Genomic DNA, 18,114 nt, shown 5'->3' on the forward strand with positions numbered 1-18,114 from the left:
AATTCTGCTATGAGATGTCTGGAGAAAGGGGCCTGTAGGTGATAAAAACTCTTTGAAGTGGACGAGAGCCGAAATCCCGACATAGAGCTACGAACCCAGGCCAACCGGCATTTCCAAAAGATGGCATGGATTGACATCAGTCATAAATCAAGCCCCCCTCCAATAGGACACTGGGGGCTGAAACCGAAATCCAATCTCAAAAACTCAAGAACCAATCACCTCTTGATCTGACAGACTATAAGGAACAGCGGACAGTCTTTCTCGCTCTCTCTCACCTGAACCAGTAACTCGCTGCCACAGCTCAACCTGTAGCTCTGTTGCCAGAACCGGAACCAGAAACCAACTAAGTCTTTGCCGGCAACAGAAGAGTTAAACTGGGAGAAGGAGATTGAGCTGTACGAAGAATTCTTTTAAAGGACTTTATTAAATAAAGAACTTTACAGACTGCGCTGCCCGCCTGTGCCCACCTGATCAGTGGAGTTTTACAGCTGGACAATTGACTAAGTCGACTGTATACGAAAGTGTCAGTCATTTAAATAGCTATTTGAGTCTTAAGAAACTTGACCCTTGGAACAAACACGGCCCTGCTTTCCTCAAAGACTTTGTCTTCAAATAAGTACGGTGAGAGACCCTGCTTGCCAAGAAGTTTCTGTGCACAACCTTGGAGCCTTCAAACCAGTGGAAAATCTGTTTGGAAACGACTCTACTTTCGCGAAACCCCAACTTCCAGGTGTATCGACTGAGTGGAAGTTCTTGGACAAAGCCGAACCGGACTGCCTTTGTTCCAAACCACACGGACCTCGTGCCGTGTGCTGTTATCTGAGCCCGAAGCCAGAGAGGCCTCTCTGCGACGAAGTTCAGATAAGTTTAACAGTTTGGAGTTCATGATTCATGACATTTGAGAAATCAATTAGAAATGTTAATCTGTGATTTATAACTCTAGAATGTGTAATATCATTTAGTTTTCTTAAATATAAATGTGTGTTGCATTAAACTGTTTTGTTGATAATTTTAGAAATAAAATCTGTCAACGCCGAGAAATATCTTCTCATTCCTGTTTAACTGTTTAGTCTGAAATTGACACAAGTTAATAGACATTAGATTATTGGTGGCCCTGCCTATCCTTAATCATTGAATAATAATCAGTTAAGGGAAATTGTGGTAACAAGTAATGATAGGATCTTTCTCGGCACCTAAACGTGAATGAGACTGATATATATATAACGAGAAGTTACCTGACATAAATACTAACCTGCGTAGTTATTTAATGTCTGACTAATAATACTAACGAGAGACTCACCTTCGTCTTACTAACCGGTATTGTAGTCAATGTGTTTATAACCTTTTTTGTTTAACGATTTGTGTTATCATATGTGATCCCATGGTCTTTGATTTGGTCACGGAAGTGATTTGTCTTCGATTTGTTGATCTAGAGTTGAATTGTAATTCGTTTTTCCCTTTTGTATAATTAGTGTAGTGCTACATTTAGTCTTTGTTTTGAATACATTTGACAATTTATATCTTTGGAATTGGTGTCTGCGTCCAATTATTACAGAAATTGAGTTCTGGGAAGACAGACCGCAATCGGACGCGGGCTTGCACCTTTTGATTGGATGAACGGCCGCAAACATTCTATGTCATTTTCTTTTAAAGCTTCACTCGTGCTTGTAAAAAACCGAGGTCTCACTGAAAGAATGCCCTGACGTGGTTGCTTCCAAGCTAGCTGGTTTACAAAGTTCCTTTTCGCTTTAACGATGATTTCCAAGAAGGGAAATAATCTATCTGTAATCTGTCAACACAGGCACCTTCTTCTCCGTTAAGCCATGCGGTCACCACCAGGAAGATGAACGCACCAGGCCGACCCGGAGTTTTCGCCAATTCGTCTCCAAGCCTCCCAAGAGGGAACACAAACAGGCCTTATTCGCAGACACAGGCCCTCACGCAGGGAGACCACCGCTTCACCGCCGCTGCCCCTGCCAAGGGCCCCAGGTCCCACCGAGACTTGAACTCGGATCGCTGGATTCAGAGTCCAGAGTGCTAACCATTACACCATGGAACCAAGCCTGCTGCCCTCCTCTTGCCCGTGACGAAGGTTTCTGCTCTACGCACACGTCTCGCTCTGTCGCACGGCCAAGTCCAGAGTGAGCCAAGTTGCGCCCAGAGTGCTGCGTGTGGCGGGTCACTTCCGGAGCCGTCCCTGGTGGTCTAGTGGTCAGGATTCGGCGCTCTCACCGCCGCGGCCAGGGTTCGATTCCCGGTCAGGGAAGGTGGATCTGTTGCTCTTCCCCTGGGACCTGTGAGTAGATAGTAGGGTTTTTTGGGCGCGGCCTATTTTGTTATGACGTATGCCCTAAGCTTATTAATATTCCTACGTCATAATTGGGGGGCGTGATTTTAGAGTTATTTCCTTAATTATTCCTACGTCATATTCGTCAGAAAGTGTACACCCCTAAAACCCTGAACAACAACGCCACCCATAAAGACCCCCCCCCCCCCCGAAGGCAACGCCCCGAAACTCTCCTCTCTATTTAAGACCCCGCGCTGCTTTTAGGCAATACCTCTTTAATTCTCAGCATCTGAAACATCCCGCTTCTTCAACATGTCCAGCGACATCAACATGAAACCCCGCAAGAAACAATCCCGGGCAAGGGTTCCTGTACTCACCAATTTGAAGATTGAACGCTCCTGGGTGTTGTTCTGGGGTGGTCGACGGGGTTACCGCTTTAAAAGGGATCCCAGCTATGTTGGAGTGGAGCTTTTTGCTTTGGGAGAGAAGGAGGGTACGTTGGAACCTTTTGAGACGGTGATTGAATACTCTTTTGAGGACTGGTTGAAGGTGATGGCATGGAGAGACCTGGGGCTTGTGGATAAGACTCTAGAAGGCTTGCAAGAGGGTCCAAGAGAAGGCGAAACGGAGTCTCCGACTCAGAGTTTTGAAAGGTGTGAATGGGAAAGCTTGCAGAACTACGGTACAGTGGTGAAGAGTCTATCTCTAACTACTGATCGTAAGGTTTTGTTTAGCAGTACCCTGATTACAAACCCTATTGAAGGGGTTGTGGAGGATCCAGAAAAACAGGTTACTGAAATTATGTTTGACGCCGTGGACTGGCCGTTCTTGAAGGAGGTCATAAACTGTATAAATGATGGTTTTGACATCTTGACCAAATGTTCACAACTGGATTCTGTTAGAAGGAGAATATGCTGGATTATGGATTATATATCCCCCTTGAATGACGACGACGATGATAAAACAGACGACCTGTGGGGGGTTGGAGGGGGGTCTGACGGCTCAGGGTCTACTCTCTTCTAAGAGGGCGGTGTGTCGTGACGTAGTGAAGAGATAGGATAAAAGGCGCAACAATTCATTCATGGTTTAAAATTAAAGAGAATGTCTTACCCGAAAGCTGCGGACGTCGACAGGCTCTACAGGCCTCTTCAAACCCGGGATCACCCCTGGTTCTATTCCCCAGATTTTGTATACACTCCGGAACCCTCTGACTGCGGTTACCCTCCAAGACCTCAGACCCCGGTCCCTCAGGACGAAACAACATGCGGAGCGATGGATGTCCAAATGAGTCTCGGGGATCCCCAGCCTCTGGAGCTCATGGAGGGCCTCGATTTTGCCGAACTGTCTACCGTCTGTGCGTCTCAGGAGGGGGTCAGTCCAATGGATGTAGAAACACCCCACAAACCACCAGGCGACCCAATGAGCATCGGACGGTCTCGGGGGCGTGATGAAGACGCAGGATTTATGCCCGGGGTAGGTGTCCAAGTAAGCAGAGTGGTTAAAAGCACCCTGGTGTATATTCTGAGTGCTCTCATCGACCGAGCTCTGAAAGAAGTCTGTCGAGGGTGTGAAGTGAATCACCCCAGTCAGTTGAGACACAGTTGTTTGTTTGAACCAGACCATTACTATTTCCTGTTCTATTTCAACGTGTTTTACAGAAGACTGAACAAACCGTGGCTGAAACCGGCACTAATCAAGGCTCTGTCTTACTCCCACATACATGTCACTGCTGGACAAGTCCAGAAAATCATAGATGAGATTTTGCTGGAGCTGAAAAAGGAGCCGTTTATAATAGAGAAACTTGGGCAGCTGCTCAATGACCTGGATGAGCCAAGTAGAAAAACCGCTGGCAAGCTAAAAGCTTATTTCTTCCGTAAAGAAGTTAAAGCTGGGGGCAGCGACGAAGAATTCGACATCTACGCCACTGATTCAGACTCTGACCTGAACTAAGGGACTTTGAACATGGGGAATGTTCTGGACTGCTGCTGCAACTGGTTCTGTCATCAACACTCTGCAGCTAACCTGAGAGCGCTATTACACCATGTGCTTGACAGAAAAGTAGCCAACGCGAGCCTTTTCTCTACAGATTTAACCATCGATGAGGATCAACTTTCAAACCTGGAAAAGTTAATGGTTGCTGTAACAAAGACCGGGGGGTACGAACACTGGGATGAAGCGCTCAAGGGGGCCAAGAATGATATTAGGCCATTTCATCAACATCTGTATGACCTTTTACTGAGCATGTTTAATACCCCTCTGTTTACTTTTAAAATAGGTCATATTGTTGTTTTATTTACATATGTAACTGAGGTGTGTGCCTACAAGATAAAGAAACAGGTATTTGTTGATATAGATCAAGTAACCAATCATCTGATTTCTTTTTGTCTGGACCGTAGAAAAAATTGTTGTGTATGTTATACTTTTCTCAAATGTCTAAAAAGGGGTATCTGCTCTCCTGAAGTTGAATAAAAAACCTTGTATAAAAACTTTGCGCATAGTGTGGGTCTGTGTGTTTATTTGGCAGAATGACTCGGCAAGCTCCCCAAATGCATGAACTATACTACAACCCAGCCAAGATTGGGGGTTTGGCGGGTAAGAAGGGTTTTCAAAGAGGACTCGCTGAGGCCGGCGTGAAGGTTAATGATGTGGTTGTTTCAGAATGGTTACGGGAACAAGACGCCTATACCTTACATAAACCTCTCAGGATTAACTTTAAAAGAAACCGTGTATATGCAACTGACATAGACTCACAATGGCAAATGGATCTAGTCGATATGTCAAATTTATCAAAACATAACAATGGTCACAAATTTATGTTGATGTGTATCGATGTGTTATCAAAATATGCCTGGGCTCGCATTCTACATAATAAAACAGGTCGGGCGGTGACAAGGGCCTTTGAGGATATATTGTCCCAGGGACGATGTCCTAAAAAACTGCAGACTGATAAAGGAAAAGAGTTTCTCAACAGAGAATTTCAGAATCTACTGAAGAGACACAAAATACATCATTTCACCACCGGTAATGAGCTTAAGGCATCGGTGGTGGAGAGGTTTAACCGCACCATAAAGACCAAAATGTGGAGATATTTTACAGCGGTCAACACGTTCAAGTATTTTGATAAAGTTCAGGATTTTATCGATGCTTACAACCAAGGGTATCACGCCAGTATTAAAATGAAGCCTATAGATGTTGATCAAAGTAATTCTTTTAAGGTCTATAAAAAATTATACGGCCCATTTATTAAGAAGGGGAAAACTACTTATAAGTTCAACATCGGTGATGTGGTTCGCGTTTCAAAGCTAAGGAGTACTTTTGCCAAAGGTTATGAACAAACATTTTCTGACGAATATTTTACAGTTACCGAACAGGTGGCTAGAGACCCCCCCGTGTACCGGTTAAAAGACTATGACGGGGAGGATATAGAAGGAACGTTTTACGAAGCCGAGTTACAAAAAATTATTGTGGGTAAAGACATTGTATACAGAGTTGAAAAGATATTAGCTGAGAAAACCCAGAACCGGAAAAAATATGTGTCGGTGAAATGGCTTGGATGGCCTGAAAAGTTCAATAGTTGGGTCCCGGAACAACAGGTTTGTGATATTCAAGCCTTATAACAACATGCCCGCTGGTGTGATGGGGTCATTACTTTCGATACTCAAGATGGAATCAGGAGGCTTCTACGTGACTCTACCCAGTAACGCCTCTCTCGATAAATACCCTAAAAATGAAATATCCAGTTACACGGTACAATTTGGAAAATCTATAGATCTAAGGGGGTCGTGGGAAGTGGGGTTGGCGGAAATACAGTATCCTTACACTTGGGCTGTTTTACAAGATAAGGATGCCACCTTCGCCATTCTTGACGATGTTAAAAAGAGTCAATGGACATTCACGATGCAAGGAGGTTATTATGACAATGTGGATACAATATTAGATGAGATGCATAAACAGTTCTCAGAAGGCACCCCCAACATCAAGCTATATTACAACCCTATTAAAAACAGAGTGTACAAGGTGTCAAAACCTGGTATTAGCATTCAAACCAAAGGACAACTGGGGCGTATATTAGGGTTCTATTCTGACACAGAGAGCAGGTTCTCAGAAGTGGTGGCACCCTTCCCGGCTGACATCAGTGGCGGCTTTTACACTGTTTATGTGTATACGGATATCATAACACACCAGAGGGTCGGGGATAGCTATGTCCCCCTTTTGAGAAATGTACTTATTAAAGGTAAAAGCAATGACATGGTCACAATTACTTATGACAAGCCACACTACGTACCAGTCTCAAAGACCCACTTTGACCATGTTTTCACAGGTGGATGTGACCCTGGGAGATCGGCTCATTAGTCAAAGCAGCAATACTTACCCCTATAGGGCCATGATGGAGTGTATCCTTAATTATAGTGAGGAGACCCTAAGCAAACAGTTCAGCCCCGGCCTTTTCTTCAAAGACACCCCGGAAGCTATGGACGACCAGGATCCAGAGGGACTCAATAAGGGTTTGCAAAAAAGAACGGCCTTTTCAACAGAAGGGAGGACCTTTGAGCTAATGGGACATATTCATGCAGACATATTTTTCCAAGAAAAACTCATGCTCAACGGGGTAGACATTAAAATTAAAATGATCCGTAGTAAAAGTGCTTTTTGTCTGATGACCCCTGATACTGAAAAATATAAACTGACCATATTATCGGCCTCGCTGTTTGTGAAAAAAGTATCCGTCTCCCCGGCGGTTAAACTAGGACATGCGCAGGCTTTAATGACGGCAAACGCCAAGTACCCGATCGAAAGAGTCTATATGAAAGTCCACAGTATCCCCGCAGGGACACGGGTGATGAACCAGGAAAATCTGTTTCTAGGCCAGCTCCCAAAACAGGTTATTATAGGTCTCGTGGATAATGATGCATTTACCGGGGTTTACAACAAGAACCCCTTTAACTTTAAACATTATAACGCGGAATTTATAGCACTGTACGTCGATGGTGTGCAGGTTCCATCCAGACCTTTTCAACCTGACTTTGAAAACGGCAACGCGGTTCGTGAATATTACAGTCTAGTACTGGCTACGGGTCGCCATCTCAAGGATCAACCTCTGCTGATCGATCGCCGGGAATACTGCAGCGGTTACACCCTGTACGGTTTCAACCTGACCCCTGACGAAGAGTGTGGACAACATTTTTCACTGATGAAGACGGGCAATATGCGTTTGGAGATGCGTTTCAAGCAGCCTCTACCACGCACTGTAAATATGGTCGTGTATGCTGTGTTTGACAACATTATTGAGGTGAATCAGAGGAGAAACGTTCTGTATGATTATTATTAAAATGAACACCAGAGAGCTCAACCACATCATGAATGCCCTGGACGGCTCACGGAAAGTGTTTCAAGGAGTCTACGCCTGCGACCAGCTGCCTAAATTTAAGATCAAGAATTTACCTGCAATGTACATAATCAACACACACCCTAAAAATATGCCCGGAGAACATTGGCTGGCTATTTATCTAAGGGAGGACCACCGTCGTGAATTTTTTGATTCCTATGGAAACCCCCCGGATTTCAGACCTTTCCCTCGGAAGATCAATAACTTTCTTCTCAACAACTGTCAAGAAACCATTTACAGCGGTTGTCAAGTAAAAAGTCTACAGACCTTCACTTGTGGTCAACACTGTGTGTTTTTCTTATATCATAGATCTTAAAGAAGGCCATACCCCGATATTATGGCCTTGTACAGTGAGGATTTAGGCCAAAATGATAAAAAAGTGGCAGAGTTTGTCAGGACACTGTGGACCCCCCCTTATAACACAATTACTTACGACCCTAGCCAGCCATGTATACAGATGGGGTGTTCTTGTGAGGATTTTAAAAGATGTCATGCGTGTTAAAGTGAAAAAATAATGAAAACAGCCTTTGAATCATTAGTTTTGTTTTTATTCAACACAAATCTTATACAAAGCAGGGTTATGTTATAAATAAATGTACAACATTTGAAAATAAAAATAAAAAATAAAAAAATTGTTTGTCGGTTCCTTATTTACAGGGGAGACAAATAAAAACATGAGATTAATAAGCTTCCCAACGATGGATAGATCCTGAGGAGGGTTGCTCAACACGGTCAGAGTAATGAGATATCGGCGTCAGATCAGTCACCACCTCTTTACACAGACGGATTTTTTGTCGCGTTTCCTGGTTAGGGACTGTTGATTGGGGCATGTTCAGACAGGCCATCGCCTGTAGGAAAGCATTCCAGCCTACAGGTCGGCGACTATCGGGTACCTTATTAGTGCTAGTGACACTCTTCAACAAATCAAACATGTGTGAACCTTTGATCAGTTGTCCTTTAAAAACAAATTCACCCTGTTCATTCCAAGTCGTTACCCGCGGTTTCTGAACCATTTTGTGCAGAATATATTCTGCATGTCTTTTGCTTCTGGCCGGCATGTTTCTCAAAACATCCGTTACAACATCTCCCTCTGAACTCTCAACAGGTTCGGGCACCGCAACATCTTTATCAACCGTACCCCCCGCATCAGTCCCAGAACCATTTTCTTGAGAGGCCATGGTTAAAGTTAAAATGTTTTGATCTTTTTCACCCTGTCTAACCAGACGGAGGTAGCGCTGTAACGTGTTGCTATACATCTGGGCTTTGGAATACTGATTTAAATCGGCCCTGGCCAGTATAGCTTTCATTTCAGAGTCCAGGTTGTTTTCGGCCATTTGTCTAATGGGCTCTGGCCCGACAACATTTTTTCTCAGTTTCTCAAGCTGCTCCTGAGGGATCAAAAACATTTTCTGAGCATATTCCATTATTAACCCACTCTGGAAGCTAGAAGACTGGTTAGGAAAGGCACGGCTATGCTCAACAGCGGTCCTATAAAACCTCCGGTTTGATTAATCTTCTTTCTTTTTCTTTTAATAGAATACTTCTTATTAGCGATGATCTTGATAACCGCTTTTTGTTTTTTGAGTTTAGAATGTTGAGAAGGGGTTAGGGGTATATTACCGCGTAAGATGTTAAAAGCTATTTCACACAGGGTCTCGATCAAATCCGAGGGGGCCCCTGCCAGCACAGCTTTCCTATGGCGCGGGCTCCCCTCAAATAACATTTGCAAAAGCGGCAGATTTCTTTTAATCCGAACAGACATTCTTATTTATTTCCTTTTCTTTAGCACATACACTGCCGGCCAATCGGGCGGGCACAAACCTGTTCTGAGGCGAAAGTCTTCTGGGGTTTGTGCTTTTAAGTCCACAATCAAGTACCCGTAGGGTTTTTTGGTGGCATCCTCAAATGCCTCCAAAAAGAATTTGGTCTGGTTAGGGTACATTTGACGAGCCAAGACGGTGACCTGTAGTTTATCTCTGGGGTTTTTAAAAAGAATTATATAATTGGCATTTAAATTAATAGTGCGGCTTTTTTTACCTTGAAAAAATAGATTTTGAACTAAATAAATAATACTTAAATTCCTATGATGAGTGTACTTTGTGAAAGCTTTTTCCACTTCACTGTTGTCACCGGCCTGCTCCATCAGGTCATCAAGGATCACTAGATTAGTTTGTCCGGGCGGGAACAGGTCATCGTCACACAACGAGGGGAGACCTTGCACAAATTTCAGATTATTTTTTTTTGATGCCAAATCATCGTAGAGAGGTTGCCAGCAAGAGTAACACCACACTATGTTGTCAAGAGCTTGGGACACGGTTGCGTCCACATCTTCTATGATGTTCTTTATAAGATAGCTCTTACTCGAATTGGAGGGACCGGCTATAATACAGGAGAAAGGGTGTTGAAGTCTGTTATCAAAACCACTGCTAATATCCATAAGGCAGAGTGGTATAATCAGTCTTCAACACTCTTTTATTGTACACCACCCTGAACCGTTTGTTTAGTGATCTATTTTCCAATGTGTACCCCTTTTTATTGTGATAGATCTGATTTCCGGCTGTAATAATCTCGCGAGGAGGCGCGTCTTTCTCGGTTACAAAACTTTGTACCAGGGTCGTCAGAGACTTGATGTTAATGAGCTTGTTGTTACAATGGTTCAGAGTGAAACCCTTAACTTTCATACAGGTCTTACCCGCAGCCGTTCTGTATGCGTAAGTCTTAGGACCCCCTGAAACAAACTCCACTATGTGGTCCTGAGGATCTAGCTCGCTCGTTAACTCCCCAAGGTAGTCCCCGAGGGGAGGGACCCAATCCCCTGGCCTGGTGACAAAGATTACAGAGTCAGTATCATGATAGAGCGTGCGTTCCTGCAGCTGATCCATTAAGTTGTACAGATCAAGCCGGGCGTAAGCCGTGGTAAAAACCGCTATGAAAACATTAACGTTTCCCTGTTTGGTGGGGAAATCTTTAGGGGCCCTCCACTGGACCTGTGCCACGTGGTCATTTAAGAATTGAAAGTGTGATACTGCATGTTGTTTGGAAAAGATAAATTCTATAAACTGTTCAGGGGTTTTAATCAAGGTTGTGTTTAGACTGTTATTTCTTTCCCCAAACTTACCCCACAGACTGTTTAAAATCAGTTTGGACATTTGTCTCTTGGCGGGGTTTACAGTTATGTTCCCCGGCTCTAGACGGATCCCTTCCTTTTCAAAATATTGCTGAACGTACCGCTCTTTGGCAGCGGAGTCAACACACCATGAGGGATAGCCCGATGCCTCCTGTTTCCCTTTCAGATGGGTCATAATGTACTCAGCAAAAAGAGTATCAGATTTTTCAGAAAAATGCCAAACCTCATACACCTTACCGACTCTGTAACCTTTCTCCACCGCCTTGTCAAGCTCAATGCTACACCAGACACCCGTCAGCGCTCTCTCGTCATCACTGTGCAGACAAGAGGTATTTTGATTTTCAGTTTCCACACACGTTCTACACAGAGGGAACATCAATTTTCCCGAACACCTGTAAGGCAACACGGGTAGGAACAGCTCACGAGGAGGGTACATGGTGACTTTGATCAAACCAAAGTACTGTCCGATTTCGAGAAAGTCACGATAAACAATGGTTGGATGCCCCACCGGGTACATTTTGGTCTTGTTGACATAAGGGTACAGACTGGTGAAATCATAGTAATCTACTCTCTCACCCTCCTTTACCTCATAATGTAAACAGAGGGCGTTGGTACGACCCCCAAATAACGCATCCCTGGGCTCTAGACGTTCAGGAAAGTCCAAGGTTTCCATAAGCCGTTGTACCCCCACATCCTGTTGCTTCAGGGTCGTCCACGCGTGTTCCCAAATCACCAGTACATTCAAACCATAGGTGTTTTTTAAAGTTTCAATTCGTTCCTGGAAATCATAGTACATATCACCGCAGAGTTTTTGTGTTACGGGGTTAAAGGTGTTTGGGTCGAAGCACTGAGGACAGCCATGGTAAATACAACCAGCAAACTCATAAGCGGTACGCCGCCCGGACACGTCGCTAAAACCGTCTAAGTAGTAAGGACCCATTTTGACTTCCCCTTGATTTAAAGCATGTCTGATGAAGATGTTATCCCGGGCACTCAGATATTCCAGCCACTGTATGGAGACAGTCGAAAAGTTCTTTTGTCTAGCACGATAGTTGTCAGAAGTGGTGTCCGCTATAGTGTTTTTCTGCAAGAAATTGGATCGATACATTTTCATGCAGAGAGACGCTATGGTCACACTTTGCAAAGGGTCGAGACCCGACGTGTTGATAACCTCGGTGCGGAAACGCAAACAGGCTTCTATAAGGATCACCACATCATTTTTACAATAAGCGGCCATCTCTTCTCGGAAATCAAAAACACCCCCCTTAACCGTATTGTACCATTTAAAGAATTCCTCCCTCTCATGAGACATCATAGTATCAACCCCATAATAAGAGGCGGGCGGGTAGGACCCTCGATAATTTTGAGTGTCCTTAGTATTAAAAAAATGGCAGAACCAACCTTTCTTCTGAGCCTCAAAACCCAGAGCTTTAGGCAAAGCGCTCAATTTCATGGGGAGGAAATTTAACAAGTCTATGTAACGTTGGTTGAAAGCCTCGTCGGTGAAACACATGATCTTGCTACCCTGAGCTATTATTTTTGGGGTCACCCCATTTTCCACCAGATACTTCATCAATATGTAAGAATCATAACCCTTAGCATTGTGGGCAATAAATGTGTAATTGAGGTATTTTGGACCGCGATACCGCGTAAAGAAATCCCTGACACAACTCTCACCGCTAGCTGACCACTCACAATCCAACATGTCAATACAGTGTATATAATTAGCAACATGGACCCCGTTTTCTTGCCGGCATTCAAAATCAAAAAAGACATACCGGTTGTGCGGCGGCTCCTTTTTAACCGGCTGAATAAAGCACTGGTGTTCAGACCCCGGGGTTAAATCCGCATTACAGATCCTACATCTCGGTTCCAGACATTTGTGTGGTTTTACCTCATGAAAACGGTACTGGAGGCAACACTGCGGGCAATATTTAGTTTGATCACAATAACTCCGTTTTTTAACCCCCTCAGCAGCGGCCCTCTGCACCTTATGTTCGGAAAAACAGAACGCGGAGAGACAAATCCTTAAGCAATCTTTACATCGGATGGTAGGGGCCAAACCCTTACGACATTGCGGATTGAAACAGACGTTACAGTAACCGTCACAGCGGTGCTTAAGCTTATCATTGAAGGCCTTATAACACCAATGACAAACATACGAACAACCCAAAAAAGCCGTCAAACTCTTTATTCCAAAGTAATGACTATCACTTAGGAAGAGAAACAGTGTCTGTGTATGGGTTTCAGGATGTGTCTGAAATTTCACAAATACTTCCTTTACCTCACAACGGTACCACACAACAATTTTTAAAGACAACAACTCCTCAAACATGGCAATGTCTGAAAAGGCAACCATCTGTTGAGAGTTTAAGCCGGCCCTCTGATGAAGCATTAAAGCCTCTTGCATAGCTTGGGGTTCAGGCATGTCGGGGGTGAGTAGTTTTATTAAACTGTAAGCAAAACAGAGCTTATTGTCCCCATTGGAACTCACCACTAATTGCCTGAGCTTGTTCCTAATTATGTCGTTCTTCAAGCATTTCGACAGTCTTCTAAGCGCCCCACCCTCAGGGTTAGGAACCACATTCATTACCAGAGACAGACTTTCATCAGCTAAGATGGATGCGTTACTTTGCAATAACGCTTCGATTTTAGCCAGAAATTCATCAACATCTAAATTATCTCCACTCAGCATTACAGATAGGTTGCTAAACAAATCATCCCCTCTGAGTTCTAACTGTACAACATCTCGAGGTCTGACCCTTTCAGCAACCTGTTCAAGCATGTTTTGCAAGGCCTCGTGTATGTTGACAAATATTTCTGCATAATTGTCACAATTTAAAAGTTCTGCAAAATTAAAACGCTGAATCATTTCAAAATTGTTATAGGCCGGTCTATCTATAATCACGGGATCACTGGTACTTTTGGACACATCATCATTTTGAACAAAGCCTTCAACCCCTACATTCTCACAGAGCATGTCATCCACAGCCTTATCAGTCTCAGAACCCTCCACATTCCGAACACCCCCACCGCTGACATCTACAAAACCCCCTTTTTGAGGAGGCTCATTTAAAGCCTGTAAAAGTCCTTCAAAGATATCCACCCGGTTAATGTCAAGACCCTCCTCTATAGTGACGGCTGCTTCTGCCGCCGTACTGTGTTCTAATTGTCTCAAATCATTTATAATAGGGGCAGAATTTGGTCGGGGTAGCGTCTCCAAAGCCTCCACCATTTCAAACAAATCGGGGTGAACTAGGGGTTGAACCTCTATAAGCGCTACCGTTGGGAGGTGGTTATTTAGATCATTGACCATCTGTAACAGGTCGGGGTTCACGGTAAGTCTGGTAATTCACATTCTATCGGTGGTGATTGGGGGTTATTTAAATCATTTATCATTTGTAATAGTTCCTGGTTCATTGGGACATCAGAGGAGTTCACAACAGGGCCGAGGGTGTTCTCTCGGGAAGGTCTTTTTGGGGCCCTAACTTGTTCATAATCCTTTAGTTTGTGAGTTCTTTTACCAAGTCCGGACATTTTTTTTATTTTTTATTTTTCCAACAACCCACAATAGTAAGGCGTTTTGTATCTATTAAAACATTAAATACGGTACAATTCGTTAGTAAGGGTATTAATAAGGGTGTTTTGGCTCTCTATCACAAGGTTTTGCCCCACTAACACAAGTCTTTGATTTAGTAACAAGGTATGTAGCAACTCATGCCGACCTTCAGGAAGTAGCTCCGGGGGATGGTGTCCTGGCTCAGCTGCAAAGGATGGTCGCTCCGGTAAATCTCGGTCGAAGGAGGCAGGGAGCGAGCGTATACTCACGGACGGAGACCAAGAAGGCCTTTGCGGTGACACCCTGGCCAATCGCGGTGTACTGTTCAGCGTTTCTGTAGCCAAGAAACGGGGCTGGGGGGACGATGTTGAAACCAGTCCGTCGTTGGGTGGTGTGTCAACCCTGACTGACGGCGACCCCTGAGGTTGTTGGTTGCCTGTATTTGTTCCGCCCGACAATGCGGCGGGCTGAATCTGGATTGTTGAATTACCCCCAGAAGGCTGTGGCCTGAGTAGATGTTGGGGGGTCTCCAAGACCACCGTGGGGGATCCTCTCGGTGATCTCTCCGGGGAAGATGTTTGATCCCACTTAGACGGGGTAATTGTCCTCAATAGCTCATCCACAGAATGACTATCCCAAGAGTCTTGGGAAGAATAAAAATATACATTACATTTACATCTTTAAACGGCGACAGAAATCAAACTTAAAACAACATGTCCAGGACCTTCAAAACCTTTAGCTTTTTTAGACCTTTGAAAATAGGCTTAGACATTCACTACAACGCCTTATTATTTACAGACAATATATTTATTAGGACTTGATAATAAATGTAAAACAGAGAAGCCTCTGTAAATAAACTGTTTCTTAAATGTAATATTGTTAATAAAACACTTTTTATACACACACACACACCACATTTCATTTTTAAACGAACCTTCCAAGTGTAAACGCTTCCTGATCCCGGGACTTCCTGTTTCACAAACGTTTTCACGATCTGTTTAAATATTAAATACAATGAACACCTTCAAGCCTTTTCCTACAGCCACTTTAAAACAGAAGTATAATTGCGGGAGATAAGCCAAACAACTTACTAAAACCTTTCGGACAGCTTTACTTCCTAACCAGACGGTCGGGCAATCGGTCATTTCTAAACACATGCCCCAGAAACAAGCCTAGACCTGTCCGGACTTCTAAAGATCTTTCCCAGAACCCCCAAGACCTACAGGAAATGGGCACCCCTCGCTTAAATATTAGCCCTCAACGGGCAAACAAAACCCTTTTAAAAACATTAAAGTTTGAAAGATCTTACTTACCTCCAAAGAATAATCGTTTCTTATGTTTTTCAGCTGGTTTAGCTTTTTGCACTTCTGTGAAGGTAAGAGACATGTTTAACCTTTAACCACCCCGCTTTATAAAAAGCTTTAACCTCTTACAAGCGGCAGATATATACTCACCGCTATCAGATACAGGGGCTGACGGCCTTTCAGATTCTTGAAAGGTTACGGTTCTCGAAGGTAAAACTAAACAAGCCCTCGATGTGGAAGGCCTTTCGTTGTCTCGAACCACGTTTCTTAATACTGTTAGAAAGGATATTTTTTTAAATTAACAAAACGGGCCTCAAACATCTTACAGAAACGTTATACAAACAAACAGGGGTTTAGTTCTTACCCGGTCGGCAGACAGCCTGTCTAGGGACAACCACTTCTCTTGGTTGATCCTCGGAGACATTAATCACAGGCCTTTCGATAGTTTCTGTGTAATTAAAGAGACCGCCATTAATATATATTAAAACGTTTTCATAACTCTAATGAGCCGCTTCAAAACACAACCACACACCCATACATAAGAACCCTTGAGCGCAAACACAAAAATCTTACCGTCGTTGTTCCAGATGATCTCCTCAGCGTTGGGAATTAACTCCTGTTGACTGGCTGAAAAATAATTTTACAGAACTTAAAACAGATGTTATAACCTTATTTACAATACATGCCCACAACCCGCTCTGAGTCAATGAAAATAATCTGAAGACTTACCTAAAAACTCGTTTAAATCGAAGTCGTTGATGTTGTTTCCGGACATTGTTGATCTTTAGGCTTAAATCGAAAGGTCAGTATGAGTCTGTCGAGCTGAAGACCAGACCTTCATACTTATACTGATGGCCGGATGCCGGATCTGCTTGTAAGGCATTGTTCTGGGCTGGCCTTTGTGCCGTCCTGTTACCAATTAACATATCAAAACCAACCAATAAAATGACCCTGCATCAATTTCAAATAGAAACCAAGATGGCGACGATCTCTCTCCTCTCTACTCTAAACTTTTATTAGAACCTTTTGGTCTCTCAAAAAAACATTTTTAAGCATCAAGACCTATAGTCAATAAACACTAAGAATATTTCAGGCCTTTATACGCGCTAAAAAACATCCTGAGCCAAGAAAATAACTATAAAGATCTAAAATAAGTAGCGCTTTTACAGTGATTTTTTTTTTTTTTTTAATAGCGATGCTTTCTTTGGTATTAAACAAGTCACAAACTACTCAGAACAGCGTTTATCCCCACAAAAGAGATATTTGGGTTTATTTTACAAAGCTTATAAATTATATAGTTTAAAAGTATTCTGAATGTTTTGAGACCACACGCCATGCCTACGTTTGTCTGAGCCCACCCCCGTCCCCCGTGGTGTGAGTGATTTAGCCTTGAGTGTTGTGATCTATTTAGCATTGAGTGATCAGTTGTTTTTATTTTTTAAATGATTCCTTATCATCAGGGATTGAGCCTGCTAAAATACCTTAAAAACATATCCTTATCTTAAGTCTAACTCTTATGAGCTTTAAGACCCTAGAATGTATTTAAGTAAAACGAATGAACACATTATGTGTGAGATAAAATATAACCACAGCTTTTTTTTTTTTTTTTTTTTTTTACAAAAACAATTAACCTATACCGACAAACACCCACACACACACACACCCTCTTTTTTTAAATTTTATTTTTAATTAAATTTGAGGGGAGAGACAGAGCCATATACATTGGGGTTAACATAAGTACCCTATGCAAAACAGGAATTGTTAGGACCTGTGACCATTACAGACAACAGAACTTGTTGATCTTATAAAATGATTGGGCGAGAGAGAGAGAGATATAGAGACAGACAGAGACAGAGCCAGTGTGAATATGATAAACGCACTATTCAAAATGGCATTGTTAAGACCTGGGACCATTACAGACAACAGAACTTGTTGATCTTATAAAATGCTTGGGCGAGAGAGACAGAGAGAGAGAGACAGACAGAGACAGAGACAGAGACAGTGTGAATATGATAAACGCACTATTCAAAATGGCATTGTTAAGACCTGGGCCCCTTACATGTATATTTAAAAAAGACCCCCAACCACTACAGGAAGAGCCGACCCATTCACACTCTACAGTTGACCAACAAGAACAACAAGAACAACCGGTTATGGGTGGCCTTGTTGTTCAGGGTTTTAGGGGTGTACACTTTCTGACGGATATGACGTAGGAATAATTAAGGAAATAACTCTAAAATCACGCCCCCCAATTATGACGTAGGAATATTAATAAGCTTAGGGCATACGTCATAACAAAATAGGCCGCGCCCAAAAAACCCTACTATCTACTCCTGTGTGGTGCATTTTCTCTCTCTCTATCTGTGATTAAATCCTTACTTATATACATATGTCCAAGAACGTTTCTAAAGCTCATGTAAATCACATCACACGACGGGCCATCATCTTTTC

At 43.1% G+C, this 18,114-nt stretch overlaps 2 non-coding genes across 2 annotated transcripts; one reads left to right on the forward strand and one right to left on the reverse strand.

Moving 5' to 3' along the window:
• Positions 1-1,987: 1,987 nt before the first annotated feature.
• trnaq-cug (transfer RNA glutamine (anticodon CUG)) lies at positions 1,988-2,059 on the reverse strand. Its single transcript has one exon. It is a non-coding gene; the product is annotated as a tRNA-Gln (tRNA).
• A 135-nt stretch (positions 2,060-2,194) lies between these two features.
• Positions 2,195-2,266, forward strand: trnae-cuc (transfer RNA glutamic acid (anticodon CUC)). Its single transcript has one exon. It is a non-coding gene; the product is annotated as a tRNA-Glu (tRNA).
• The last annotated feature ends 15,848 nt before the right edge of the window (positions 2,267-18,114 follow it).

The sequence above is a fragment of the Amia ocellicauda genome, chromosome 6 (genome assembly GCF_036373705.1).
Source record: "Amia ocellicauda isolate fAmiCal2 chromosome 6, fAmiCal2.hap1, whole genome shotgun sequence".
In the NCBI taxonomy this organism is placed as follows: domain Eukaryota; kingdom Metazoa; phylum Chordata; class Actinopteri; order Amiiformes; family Amiidae; genus Amia; species Amia ocellicauda.